The 13,184-nt window shown below is 37.8% G+C and overlaps 1 long non-coding RNA gene across 1 annotated transcript in view; it reads left to right on the top strand.

Moving 5' to 3' along the window:
* LOC309808704 overlaps positions 1-12,277 on the top strand; it is a 91,275-nt gene extending 78,998 nt beyond the window's left edge. Inside the window, exons 3-4 of the long non-coding RNA XR_014294780.1 lie at positions 3,844-3,940; positions 12,016-12,277. This is a non-coding gene — a long non-coding RNA (uncharacterized lncRNA). The remainder of the gene's footprint in view (positions 1-3,843; positions 3,941-12,015) is intronic.
* The last annotated feature ends 907 nt before the right edge of the window (positions 12,278-13,184 follow it).

Genomic DNA, 13,184 nt, shown 5'->3' with positions numbered 1-13,184 from the left:
CTCTTCTCCCTTTTTTTCCCCCCTCAGTCTCAGGAATTGGCGATGGTATAGACAAGAGTGAGTGAGAGTACATTAGAGCCCAGGGTAGAACATTTACATTTCAAAGGCACAGGGGGAAAAATGTAAGTTCCTCCTAGTAAGATTTGTTTCCTTCTGGTCAGAATAGTGAAGAGATACTTTTAACAAGCCAGCTTTTTCATTCGCAAAAACAAGTTTTAGAATGTCAAAAAGTGCCCCATCTGGGTCATTATTCTCCAGAGCCTAAAGAATACCGTGACCACATGATTTTAGAAAAATATCACCTTCTCCTTTTCATGGGTACGAGCCCATGAAACTAAGAGCTAAGAATTTCCCGATTCTGCAAAATACACCGTAGGGAATATAAGATGAAACAGAGCTCTGATTACCCATTCTCAGTTGTTTATGGCTGGTAATCTTAAAATCTCAAACAAACAAACAAATGTAGTCTCTCAGGGTTTCAAACTCCTCAGCCCAAAAGGGAAAATCCCACCAAATGGTTAGCCACTGACAGACCCAAATGGCTAAGAGAATGAATACCCTGGTATTATCACACACAAGTTCCACTACTTACTAGAGAAATCTCAACCAGCAAAGCATGTGTCTTTTTCCCTTTACCACAGAAATCAAAAGTGCCATGGGCCAATGATGCCTGGTCAGTGGCAAGTGTTCAGGGGCATCTCTGAGACAAAGGTGCTCAAGCAGCTGCTGAGTAGTATCCATGAGCTGCCACTGGTCAGGGGCCAGTGTGCTATGGCTGAGATGCCCACTAGGGATGGTGGCCCCTTCATGGTTGCCCAAATTATTGCCAAACCAAACACAGATTCACTCACCCAATGCAGAGCAAAGCCAATCTACTGATACCAGTTGTGGTGAAGGAAAGTACAGTGTTTATTTGCAGGATGCGAAGCAAGGATAACAAGCAGCTAATGCTCAAAAGACCCAAACTCCCTGAAGACTTTTGGGCAAGTGTTTCTAAAGACAACATTAGGAGTGAGGGTCTCAGGGTGAATTATCAGTTCATGGACATTCTTTTGATTAGTTGGTGGAGAGGTGACAGGGTGATATTTTGGGAACCTTAATCATCAGCCTTCTTGTTCCCACCAATCTGGGACCTACATGCTTGTGATCAGCATGTAGTCAAATCCTCCATCAGGTGGAGAGCCTTAGTGTCTACAAAAAACGCTCAAGTGTCGTGGTCCATACGTGGGTTGGAAAAGAATTTCCAGGCACAAGGCAGAATGTAAAGAAGATAGAATTTATTAGAGGAAAGTGTCTCTGCCAGAACAGCAGGCTGACTTCCTAGTAGTCTGGGGGAGTGGACGCCAAACATGTGCTATTGATCAGTTTTTATAGCCAGAAAACAAAGGAATGCTCCAAGGTGAAAATTTCGTTTACTAATTGGTCGAGGCACATATACTTTCCTTCTATAGGGTGGCAGTGGGACAGGGAAGATGCCTTTTCTTATTTGGGACAGGTCTCATGGCCCAGCTGGGCTCAGGAATTTCATAAGCATCACAACATGGTGGGGAGGGCAATTAAGGGTCTGATAAGGGGTGTAACGCTGACACTTTTTCAGAGAGGGTTGTCCTTTGTCCTTGAAGCACCATTGTCCTTGGAGCACCACATCAAGGATATGTGTCAGACTGTTATCTATATCCCTTGAGGAGAAAGGGATATAGACAACACTGTTTTTCAATCTATTGTTACTTTTCTTGCTTGACTGCTTTTCCTTTGTTTCTGAATTTTGTCAGTTCTGTAATCATTAACTGCTCTCTGGAAATCAAGGGAGGCCTAGGAGACTAAAGCTTTGTTCTACAAACAAGAAGCAGGGAACACTGGGAGTCTGTCACTGGGAAGGCCCCACAGGATCCTACTCAGTTTCACAATCATGAATAAAGTTGTTTCTATGAATGTTCATGTACAAATTTTGTGTGGACATATTTTTCTAACTTAAATTCCTAGGGGGTGAAATTAGGGGGTTGTATTAATGCCGAACTGTTTTCCAAAGTAGTACATCATTTCACATCTTCTTCAGGAATGTATGAGACTTCTGGTTGTTCTCCATCCTTACTAACATTTGATGCTATCAATCTTTTTAATTTTAGTCATTCTAGTAGATGTGAAGTTATTTGCATTGTGGTTTTAATTTTTCTTTGATGACTGATAATGCTGAACATTTTTAAATGTTGCTTATTTACCATTCCTGTATCTTCTTTGGTTAAGTGTCTTATTAAATTTTTTGCCCAATTTAAATTAAATTGTTTGTCTACTAAGTAGTGTTTTAGTAAAAGCTGGAGAAGAAGCAAGTTTGGCTGGATTACAGAAAACAAGGGGGAGAGTGGTAGGAATGAGGCCAAGAGAGACATGGGAGAAGGGGAGAACAGATCAAAAAGGACTTTGAGGCCTTGGTGAGAACTTTGGATTTATTGTAATTAAATTGAATTCACTGGATGATTTTGAGTATAGAGTGGCACAATCAGGCTTAAATTTTAAGGGACCACTTTGGCAGCTCTGTGAACAGGCCAGAGGAATGGGAGTAAACACAGGATAGACCAGGAGGTTATTGCAGCAGTCAGAAAGAGAGAAACTGGTTAGTTGCAGTTCTGAATGACCTTTCCCCTCACTCTTGTTCCTGACATTCCAAACTGCATAATTTCAGATGTGGAAGACTGAGAAATGTCCTGGATTTTCTCAACAGAATAGTGACTTACTCAAGGCCTTTATTGGAACACACTCTACTGAGGGTTGAGAGAAAGCTGACAATAGTGGCTTGCTTAGCTTAACTCAGTGGTTATGGTTTTTAGTTGTGGTTGCAATATTATGGTTGTGTGACTCTTTGGTTAGTATTCACTTTCTCCATCTTGGAATATACGTTTGATGAGGATGGAAAAATTATCTCTGTTTTTAACTCACCACTGTAGCCTCAGTTTGAGCACAGTGCCTGCCAATTATCATTTAGTCAATGGGTTTTTTTGTAGGGGAGTGAATGTGTGTATGTGTGAGGGAGAGAGAGAAGAGGGGCAGAAACAGAGAGGGGAAGAGACAGACATAGGGACAGGGGAACAAGTGCATATTGCAAAAGAACAGGACAATATTTTCTGTGAGTAGAATGCTCAGAGCCTGTGTACTGTGTTCGTTTCTACTTTCTCAGGTTAGATTTATCACTTCATAAATTTTCTTTATCTTATCCAAAATGAATCTACATTTTTTTTTCTTATAAGTATAAAGAAAAAGATTTTTGGGGGGGGGAATTTTTAATGTCTCACTACAATTCAAGTGCCATACATGTCTCTTTCTATTATTTGTATATCTTGAAAATATACCAGCATTATTGTCTAACACAAAGGAGGCACTAAATAAAATTTTTTCTTTGAAACATTGGTACTATAAATTATAAGAGACGGGAGCCATGTTTTCACAGCTCTGTTTCTTGAGCACCCAGCCCAATGGTATTGTGGAGATGGAATAACAATCACCATGAGCACAGGTCAGTGCTGACAAAGGGACTTGCTTTCTCTCTAAACCATTTGACTTTGTTGGTGCCCAGGGCAGGATGCTCCAAAATATGCCTCAGTGGAATATTACTTTGAATTAAAGTTACTGAAGAAATGACTGATGCAAGAGAGACACACTGACCTTCCTATCTGTCTCCATGAAAGCAGGAAATTAGTATCTCATGTGAATGGTGCCCTCCCTGTACCAGGAGGTAGAAAGACATCATTAGCACCAGAGATAGGGAATGCAGGGTCAAGAAGGCTGTATAAACCTTGTTACTTCTTTAACTCAAGAAGGTTGGCAGGGACATTTCTTCCTCCTCAACAGCTGACAAGACAACCAGGAGGCTGGCTAAACCCTGCTTCCCACCACAAGACTGCTGCAGCTGAGAGATCCTAGGACACATGACAAAGGCCAGCAGAAGGTAAAATTTCTTCTCTCCTCAACTTCCCAGGCCTGTAAGGTCTGGTGGGAGGGAAAGTGCTTAAGAGTCTCCTTTTCTCTATCTCTAAATTTAGATTAGCAGAAGAAAATACTTATGGAGCAAGATCCTTGTGACATAGAAAATCTGGTTTTTGGAAACGAGTAATCTCGTCTCAGTTTTTCTTAATCCTTTCCTCCCAGAGACAGTCACTGTTTTTCTTTGTCTCTGTCTCCTGAGTCGTGTTTCATAAGAAGAAAGAACCATAGGGCAGAATACAGGCATAGGCCCTATAAGCCTGCTGTTTGAGACAGCCTCACAGACTGGTGAGTTACCAGTTCTCTCCAGTCCAGTGCCTATTAAGACAAACTTTGCTGTCAGTTCTCTATATAAAAACTGGATGAGATTTTTCCTTCTGTATTTTTCTGTGTCCTGAGAGTTTGGCTTTTTGTCCAGTGAGAATATTCTCTCTGGTCTCCACCATCTGGATGGTGTATTTACTGGGGTGCATCTGGTAACCAGTTGAATTGACTGGGGTTCTGAGACACAAAGTCATAAACAGCACACTCTAGTCTTGTTGTGCCAGCTGTCAGAGGAGTTTGTCCTAAGGGGACCCAGTCCATAAGGGGCCTTTGTTGTTTCAACCTTCATTGCCTTGTTAGTGTTGGAAAAGTCCCATTCCAGCAGCATGTGCCTGATGTCACAGATTAGTAGGTTTGGGATCAGAGGTGCCTCAACTTCCCAGGAGAGACCAGGGACACAGTTTGCATTATACCACCCTTACTGCCTGTGCAATGAAGGCCTTTGCTTTCTTAGATTATCCTTGGAAATGAATTTTCACATTATAGGGGCTATATCATCCGTGCCCTCTCCATCTGAAAGTGTGCTTATTTCATCCATGGTAAGGATTTATTCTAAGCCTGAAAAGTTACCTCTGGGTCGTTCCATAAAAAGGCTTACTGATTTGAGTCACTATTTGAAATTAATGAAAGGTCTTACTCCTCAATGGCCAGATGATGGATCCTTTAAATTTGCTGTATTTAAAAGATTCCCTTCTTGAGAGCTCTCATCATAAACAGCTGTCATATTGGTATTTATGGAAGGATCAAATTGAAAGGAAAAATCATGTATAACAGCTAGCCTTAGGGAATCGCTATTAAGATGAAATAACAGAAATTAAAGATCCAACATGAATTCCCCTTTTTAAGAAAAATTTTAAAAATTGCCCCATCTCCTCAGCAATTCCTTAGGCCCTCCTACAAATAATTAGGAAAAGATCAGTTGGAAGCCAATATTCAAGAGCTAATAGAAACAATCATCTTTGTCTTCCAAATCTCTACAAAACCAGAAATGCAACTTAGGAACAAGTCAAGGCCCATTTATCTTCACCAACCCTGAAACCTATTCCTCTCAAATTCTTGTAGATATTATAAAAGTTGAGGATAATTGGAGCAAAATTGTCCTGTACTTAAGAAGAAAAAGTTTTTAAAATAATAATTACCCTGAAACTTATGATAATAGAAAAATACACTCCAAAACTCACAGAAGAAAATTTACACTTTTTTCTCTGTCCCTTAAAGTTATAAATCTTACCATGTCTTTGAAATGTAAACACAGCCACATTGCCTGAGACTGAGCCCAGATTATCTCAATTGTTAGAACCTGAAACTAAAAGTCAAAGAAAAAAAAGGAAAGAGGTTTTTTTTTTTAAACAAAAACCACCAGAAAAACCCTCTCTTGCTCAAACTCTAAATCACAGTCTCCTTAAAATTGTTTATCAAGGGCAAGTACACTTAAAGGGCAAGAAGACTTAAAAGTCTTCTCCGTAAATAATAAAAGACTGTAGCTATCTGAGTGAGTAAACTTAATTTATTCCAACAAGCAATATAAAAATTCTCAAAAATATAACAAAAACGAATACAAATATTTTTCAAATTCACATGATCTAGGATAATTTTTGGTAAGTAAAATCTAGTTCAGGTTTAATGGTTTAATTAATACAGACATATCTTAAGAGTTATCAGCATTAAGTATAATAGCTTTATGCTATGTAGTTTTACTAAAAGTCAAATAAGCTCATGTTATCTCTTTTACAGAATTTCTCAGAAAAAAGTAATAATAATAATAATTTAAGATGATGGCTAACACTACTTTAACATCTTATGAAATTGTCATGAGTAATCTGAGTGATTGTTAAGAACAAATTAATTAAATAGACATAAGATAAGAATTCTTTTAGGTAAACTTTTTTTAGCAATAATTGTTTTTGCTATGTCAACTTAAATAGTTTTCTAAATGTCTTTGATAAATTGTACCCTTAGAGTTTTGCTAAGTTAAATTAAATGAATTGAATGTCTAGATCATTTCCAACTAAGACAAAATACTGAAATATTAATTGCTGAACGAGTCTTAAGTTTACCTACTTTTGACCTCTTATTACACACTAAATATGTTTGGTTCTATTAGTAAACATGTCTTGTGCTTCATTAAAAGCTTGTACTATGAAGTAGAATATGTTTCTAGAAATTATGAAATGTATTTATAAGTTTGCCAAGCCACAAAATACTTACACAGTTCATAATTTTTAACTTTATCTTTACAAAAAAATTAAAGCTTCAAAGGATTAAGAATTGTAAATAATAGATGTGGTTAAAGCTACTAGGAATTATAAGGAAATTAGAATATATTTTGGGGTAAGAAAAAGTGTAAGGTATGGAGATGTTTTTGTTAATGTAAAAACTTTGTTAAGTGATTTTTGTCCTAAAGCTGATAACTTCTAAATGGGAAAGAGAACAAGGGACAAATCCAAATGGACAGAGAAAGTTGTAAGAGGTTTGTTAAAAAGGAATCTTTAGAAAGGAATTTTATGTGTAGTCAGATCTAAAATTGGAATGAATTTAATAAAGTGATTGAGTTTTAATATCCAAAGTAAGCTGGTAGAAAATTAAAATTTGCTTTTTCCTCTCTTTTTGCAAAATTTTCTTAATTATTGGTCTGCTCTTAATGAGAAATTGTAAACAAAGACTTTTTTTTACATTCAATGTAATCTGTCTAGCAAAACAAATATTGTACATTTCGTCTTTATGAATCTTTGATAATTTTGAAGAAAAACTGAGTGCTTTCAATATTAAAAGAGCTAAGTCTTTTTACACTATTTAACTATCTGTATTTACATGTGAATCTTTGTCACTTTGATTAAATTGATAACTAAATATTAATTCACAGTGACATATGATCATATTTGACAAAGTGTTTTAAAACATTTTTATTTTTGAAAAAGTAGATTCTCCCCCAAGTCAAATTCTAAATGAAGTTTTATTGACCTGGAAATAACGTTCAGGTTTTCCAGAGGCCCCTTGGAACACCTTAAAAGATTTGTTTTATCTTATTAGAAAAGAGAGCTATGAAACTCATTAGGCTTATTTGGTATGTTACTTACATGGGAAGCATTGCTAAATAAATGATCATAAACTCTAGGTTATATCATAAGGGTGAATGTTATTAATATAAATGTTCTCGAAAGTATATGAAATTCCTAAAATTGGATATGTCCTAGTATAATGTTATCAGTCATAATTCTAGTTATTATCTTAAATGTTTTGTGTCACAGAGATAAATTTTCTTGTCAATTCCATTAGAATGAATCAAATTTTTAGTAATGGATATTTGTCTTTTATTACTTAGACAATGGTTTTACTCAGATGCTTTTACAAAAGCTTCCTGGAAATGTGTTTCATGTTCAGAGAAATTCATGGAAAAGGATCTAACAAGTATTCTAGAACACAAGTTTCTGATGAATTTCAAATCATTACACTGAACTGAGTAAGAATTTACAAAACCCTAATGGAGAAATTGATGGTTTCATAAAACTTCTAACAAAAGATCAAACAAAACAAGAATTAATTACATGGGACTAAGTAAACTGAAGAAGATGGTTATGATATTTTATGGTTTTAAAAATAAATTTATTTATTTTATTTATTTTTGGCTGCATTGGGTCTTTGTTGCTGTGTGTGGGCTTTCTCTAGTTGCGGCGAATGGCAGCTACTCTTTGTTGTGGTGCGTGGGCTTCTCATTGCAGTGGCTTCTCTTGTTGTAGAGCATGGGTTCTAGGTGCATGGGCTTCAGTAGTTGTGGCTCGTGGGCTTTAGTAGTTGTGGCTCAATGGCTCTAGAACGCAGGCTCAGTAGTTGTGGCACGTGGGCTTAGTTGCTCTGCGGCATGTGGGATCTTCCTGGACCAGGGCTTGAACCCATGTCCCCTGCACTGGCAGGCAGATTCTTAAACACTGTGCCACCAGGAAAGCCCCATTTTATGATTTTTTTTTCGTGGTACGCGGGCCTCTCACTGTTGTGGCCTCTCCCGTTGCGGAGCACAGGCTCCGGACGCGCAGGCTCAGCGGCCATGGCTCACAGGCTCATATCAATCAGTGTGATACACCACATCGATGAATTCAGTAAAGTCACAGAATACAAAATTAATACACAGGGCCTCCCTGGTGGCGCAGTGGTTGAGAGTCCGCCTGCCGATGCAGGGGATGCAGGTTCGTGCCCCGGTCTGGGAGGATCCCATATGCCACGGAGCGGCTGGGCCCGTGAGCCATGGCCGCTGGGCCTGCGCGTCCGGAGCCTGTGCTCCGCAACGGGAGAGGCCACAACAGTGAGAGGCCCGCATACCGCAAAAAGAAAAAAAAAAAAAAATTAATACACAGAAATCTCCTTCATTCCTATACACTAAAAACAAAAGATCAGAAAGAGAAATTATGGAAGGAATCCCATTTACCATCACATCAAAAAGAAAAAATACCTATGAATAAATCTATCTAAGGAGACAAAAGACCTGTACTCTGAAAACTCTAAGATGCTGATGAAAGAAATCGAAAGTGACACAAACAGATGGAGAGATATACCATGTGCTTGGATTGGAAGAATCAATACTGTCAAAATGACTATACTACTTAAGGCAATCTACAGATTCAATGCAATCCCTATTAAATTACCAGTGGAATTTTTATTTTAAGATTTTTTTCATGTGGACCATTTTTAAAGTCTTTATTGAATTTGTTACAATATTGCTTCTGTTTTATGTTTTTGTTTTTGTTATTTTGGTTTTTTTTTTTTTTTTTTTTTGGTTGCATTGCATGTGGGATCCCAACTCCCTGACCAGGGATAGAACCTGCATCCTCCTCATTGGAAGGTGAAGTCCCAACCACCGGACCGCCAGGGAAGCCCCCACCAATGGCATTTTTCACAGAACTGGAACAGAAAATTTTTTTTTTTTTTTTTTTTTTTTGCTGTACGCGGGCCTCTCACTGCTGTGGCCTCTCCCGTTGCGGAGCACAGGCTCCGGACACACAGGCTCCGCGGCCATGGCTCGCGGGCCCAGCCGCTGCGCGGCATGTGGGATCTTCCGGGATAGGGGCACGAACCCGTGTCCCCTGCATCGGCAGGTGGACTCTCAACCACTGCGCCACCAGGGAAGCCCCAGAAAATTTTAAAATTTGTACAGAAACACAAACCCCCAAATAGCCAAAGCATACTATGAAAGCAAAAATGGAGTTGGAGGAATCAGGCTCACTGTCTTCAGACTATATTACAAAGCTACAGTAATCAGTATGGTACTTGCACAAAAACAGAAATATAGATCAATGGAACAGAATAGAAAGCCCAGAAATAAACCCACACAACTATGGTCAATTAATCTATGACAAAGGAGGCAGGACTATACAATGGAGAAAAGACAGTCTCTTCAATAAGTGGTACTGGGAAAACTGGACAGCTACATGTAAAAAAATGAAATTAGAACAATTTTCTAACACCACAGACAAAAATAAACTCAAAATGCATTAAAGACCTAAATGTAAGACTGGATATTATAAAACTCTTAGAGGAAAATCCAGGCAGAACACTCTTTCACAGCAGCAATATCCTTTTGGATCCACCTCCTAGAGGAAAGAAAACAAAAACTAAAATAAACAAATGGGACCTAATAAAACTTAAAAGCTTTTGCACAGCAAAGGAAACCATAAACAAAACAAAAAGACAACCTACAGAATGGGAGAAAATATTTGCAAATGATGAGACTGACAATGGAATAATCTCCAAAGTATACAAATAGCTCATGCAGCTCAATATCAAAAAAGTAAACAACCCAATCAAAAAATGGACAGAAGATCTAAACAGACATTTCTCCAAAGAAGACATACTGATGGGCAAAAAGCACATGAAAATCTGCTCAACCTCGCTAATTATTAGAGAAATGCAAATCAAAACTACAATGAGGTATCACCTCACACCAGTCAGAGTAACCATCATCAAAACGTCTACAAACTGTAGACTACAAAAATGTTGGAGAGGGTGTGGAGAAAAGGAGTCCTCCTACACTGTTGGTGGGAATGTAAATTGGTTCAACCACTATGGAGAATATTATGGGATTCCTTAAAAAACTAAAAATAGAACTACCATATGATCCAGCAATCCTACTCTTAGGCATGTATCTGGAGAAAATTATACTTCCAAAAGATACATGCACCCCAGTGTTCAGTGCAGCACTATTCACAATAACCAGGATATGAAAGCAATTTAAATGTCCATTGACAGATGAATGGATAAAGAAGATGTGGTACATATATACAATGGAATATTACTCAGCCATAAAAATGAATGAAATAATGCCATTTGCAGTAACATGAATTGACATAGAGATTATCATACTAAGTGAAGTCATTCAGAGCAAGACAAATATCATATGATATCACTTATCTGTGGAATCTGAAAAAATGATACAAATGAACTTAATTACAAAAGAGAAACAGACTCACAGACTTAAAAAACAAACTTATGGTTACTAAAGGGAAAAGGTATGGGGAGGGATAAATTAGGAGTTTGGATTCACATATACACACTACTATATATAAAATAGATAATCAACAAGACCCTACTGTATAGCAAAGGGAACTCTACTCAATATTCTGTAATAACCTATATGGCAAAAGAATCTGAAAAAGAATGGATATATGTATATGTATAACTGAATCATTTTGCTGTACACCTGAAACTAATTCAACATTGTAAATCAACTATACTTCAATATAAAATTAAAATTAAATTTAAAAAAAGAGATTAAAAAAAGAAGTGTCTTCCAATGCAAGGATCAGATCAAAGAACATGAATGGAATATTCCTACTGGGACGATTAGGAGGATAACACATCCTTGGTAGGTGCAGAGCCTGTTCACTTACCCTCTGACTTTCCTTGTTCCCTTTCTCTACTACATCCAATTAAGCAGATAAAAACTTTGAGAAAGCTGCCTCTTCCTTCACCAGTGCCAAGCAGGACAAACTCAAAGAGCCATTTGTCTGTCTGTCTTCCTCTGATGTTGCTTCTTCATGTCTGAGCTATTGGGAGGAGAGAGAGGCAATAAATTCTCTTAATAAAAGCAAAAAATAAAAATAAAAAATAAGCCTATATGGTCAGTCACAATCCTTGCTATACTTATATAAATAAGACCAAGTTTTTTGAATCTAGACTTATTTTGCAAACAAATTTGTCTTAATTTGGCTATCTTTGATAGAAATGAGGGTGATTTTAGAGAGAAAAATTATCTTTCGATAGAAACCAAAATACATATTGTGGATATTAGATTCTAGTGCTATTAATTTTCCTTGAAGTTTTGTTAATTACCTGAAAACTGGACTATATCCTGAATTTTTCTAGTTTCCTCCACTACCTGACTACAACTCTCCAAACTAGTGTTTCCAAATTTTCTCCCACCCTTTTGACTTGGAATAATTGAAACTAAAACTGCCTTTTTTTCTGAAGTCCTGCATACTGAAGGTAGATATCTTAATATAAACTTCAGAGAAATCTCCACAGCAGCTCATGTTTAGACAGTCTTCTTCGTTCCTGTTGCTATATGGACCACTCAGAAAGTTTACCTGAACATCTGATGGACATTCAAACTACAAAAGATGCTTTAACCCTGACATTTAGAGATCTTCTCAACTGTCTACCCTCAGAACTCAAAAACTGATATGAAATTTGCCTCAATTATTAACCTTTTTTTTTTTGTCTCCATAGCAATGCCTCTTATTAAATACCTGATTGCTTGTACAGTAAGCTTAACTTCTACTTGGAAATACTGCTTTGGAAGAGAAAATTAAGGTAAAATGATCATATGGATGGACTCTAATCCAATATGACTTGTATCTTTATAAGGGGGGAATATTAGAACACAGACATGCACAGACTGAGGGGCAACCATGTGAGGACACAGCGAGAAGGTAGCCATCAAAGGAGAGAGACCTCAAAGAAACTAAACTTGATACTTTGATCTTGGACTTCTAGCCTCTAGATCTATGAGAAAATATATTTTTGTTGTTTAAGCCACCGAGTAGCCAGTGTGGTCTTTTGTTATGGCAGCCCTAGCAAACAAATACAATCACTATTAGGGAAAAAAAATCATGTGCTTTGTTATTCCAGTAGAATGATTTTAACACTGATTACTTCTTACCTTGAGATTATAAAAGACAGTGATAAACATTACTGTAGAGTATATATGAGTTGTGTCCTATGAAACAAAGGTAGTTAACAAATACCTCTCAGCTGTAGATGATGCCATGTGTTCATCTGATCAGCAAGAGGACATGAGTGGAAGGGAGAACCTTTTCTGCTTCAGACAAGCAACTTCCTGGGTTACCCTGAGTATGACAAAGAGGGCCATTGCTTGGGGACCAGGTCTCCAAGCAGTCACAACAGGCCTCAGGAACCCACAAGAAAATTGTGAAGGAAGAATATTACTAGCCAGGCCCATATGAATCTTTTCCTCCCATCACTGCTCTTTTGTGAAAAATTCTTCCAAATACACATTTTTGTCCCAAAATATCATGTTGGACGCTCGCTACTAGGAGCAAATTTTTCTAGCATCTCTGTTGGATGAATTTTCACACTTGCAAAATCACTCAGAAAAGAGTTCATCCTCCCAACACCTCCCCTGCACCAGTGTCCCCCTAAACAGCATCTGACCACAATATGAAGGAACTTACCTCCCAGGTAAACAGGTGCTTGAATGTGATTTAATTATCTCTGCATCCTCTCCCTGGTCTCCCTGTGAAATCCAGTCACCTCTTTGCATTAAAGCATTTCTGTGAGAAGCCCTGTAAGGTGCTGGCTATTCTCAATTCTGTCCTGCTGGTTTCTCTGAAGTGCCTAGAAGCTGTCCTCTCCACACACAAACTGTTCTGACAAAC

The sequence above is a fragment of the Mesoplodon mirus genome, assembly GCF_964341445.2.
Source record: "Mesoplodon mirus genome assembly, chromosome: 7".
NCBI lineage: Eukaryota > Metazoa > Chordata > Mammalia > Artiodactyla > Ziphiidae > Mesoplodon > Mesoplodon mirus.
This window is presented reverse-complemented; position numbering and strand designations above follow the sequence as displayed.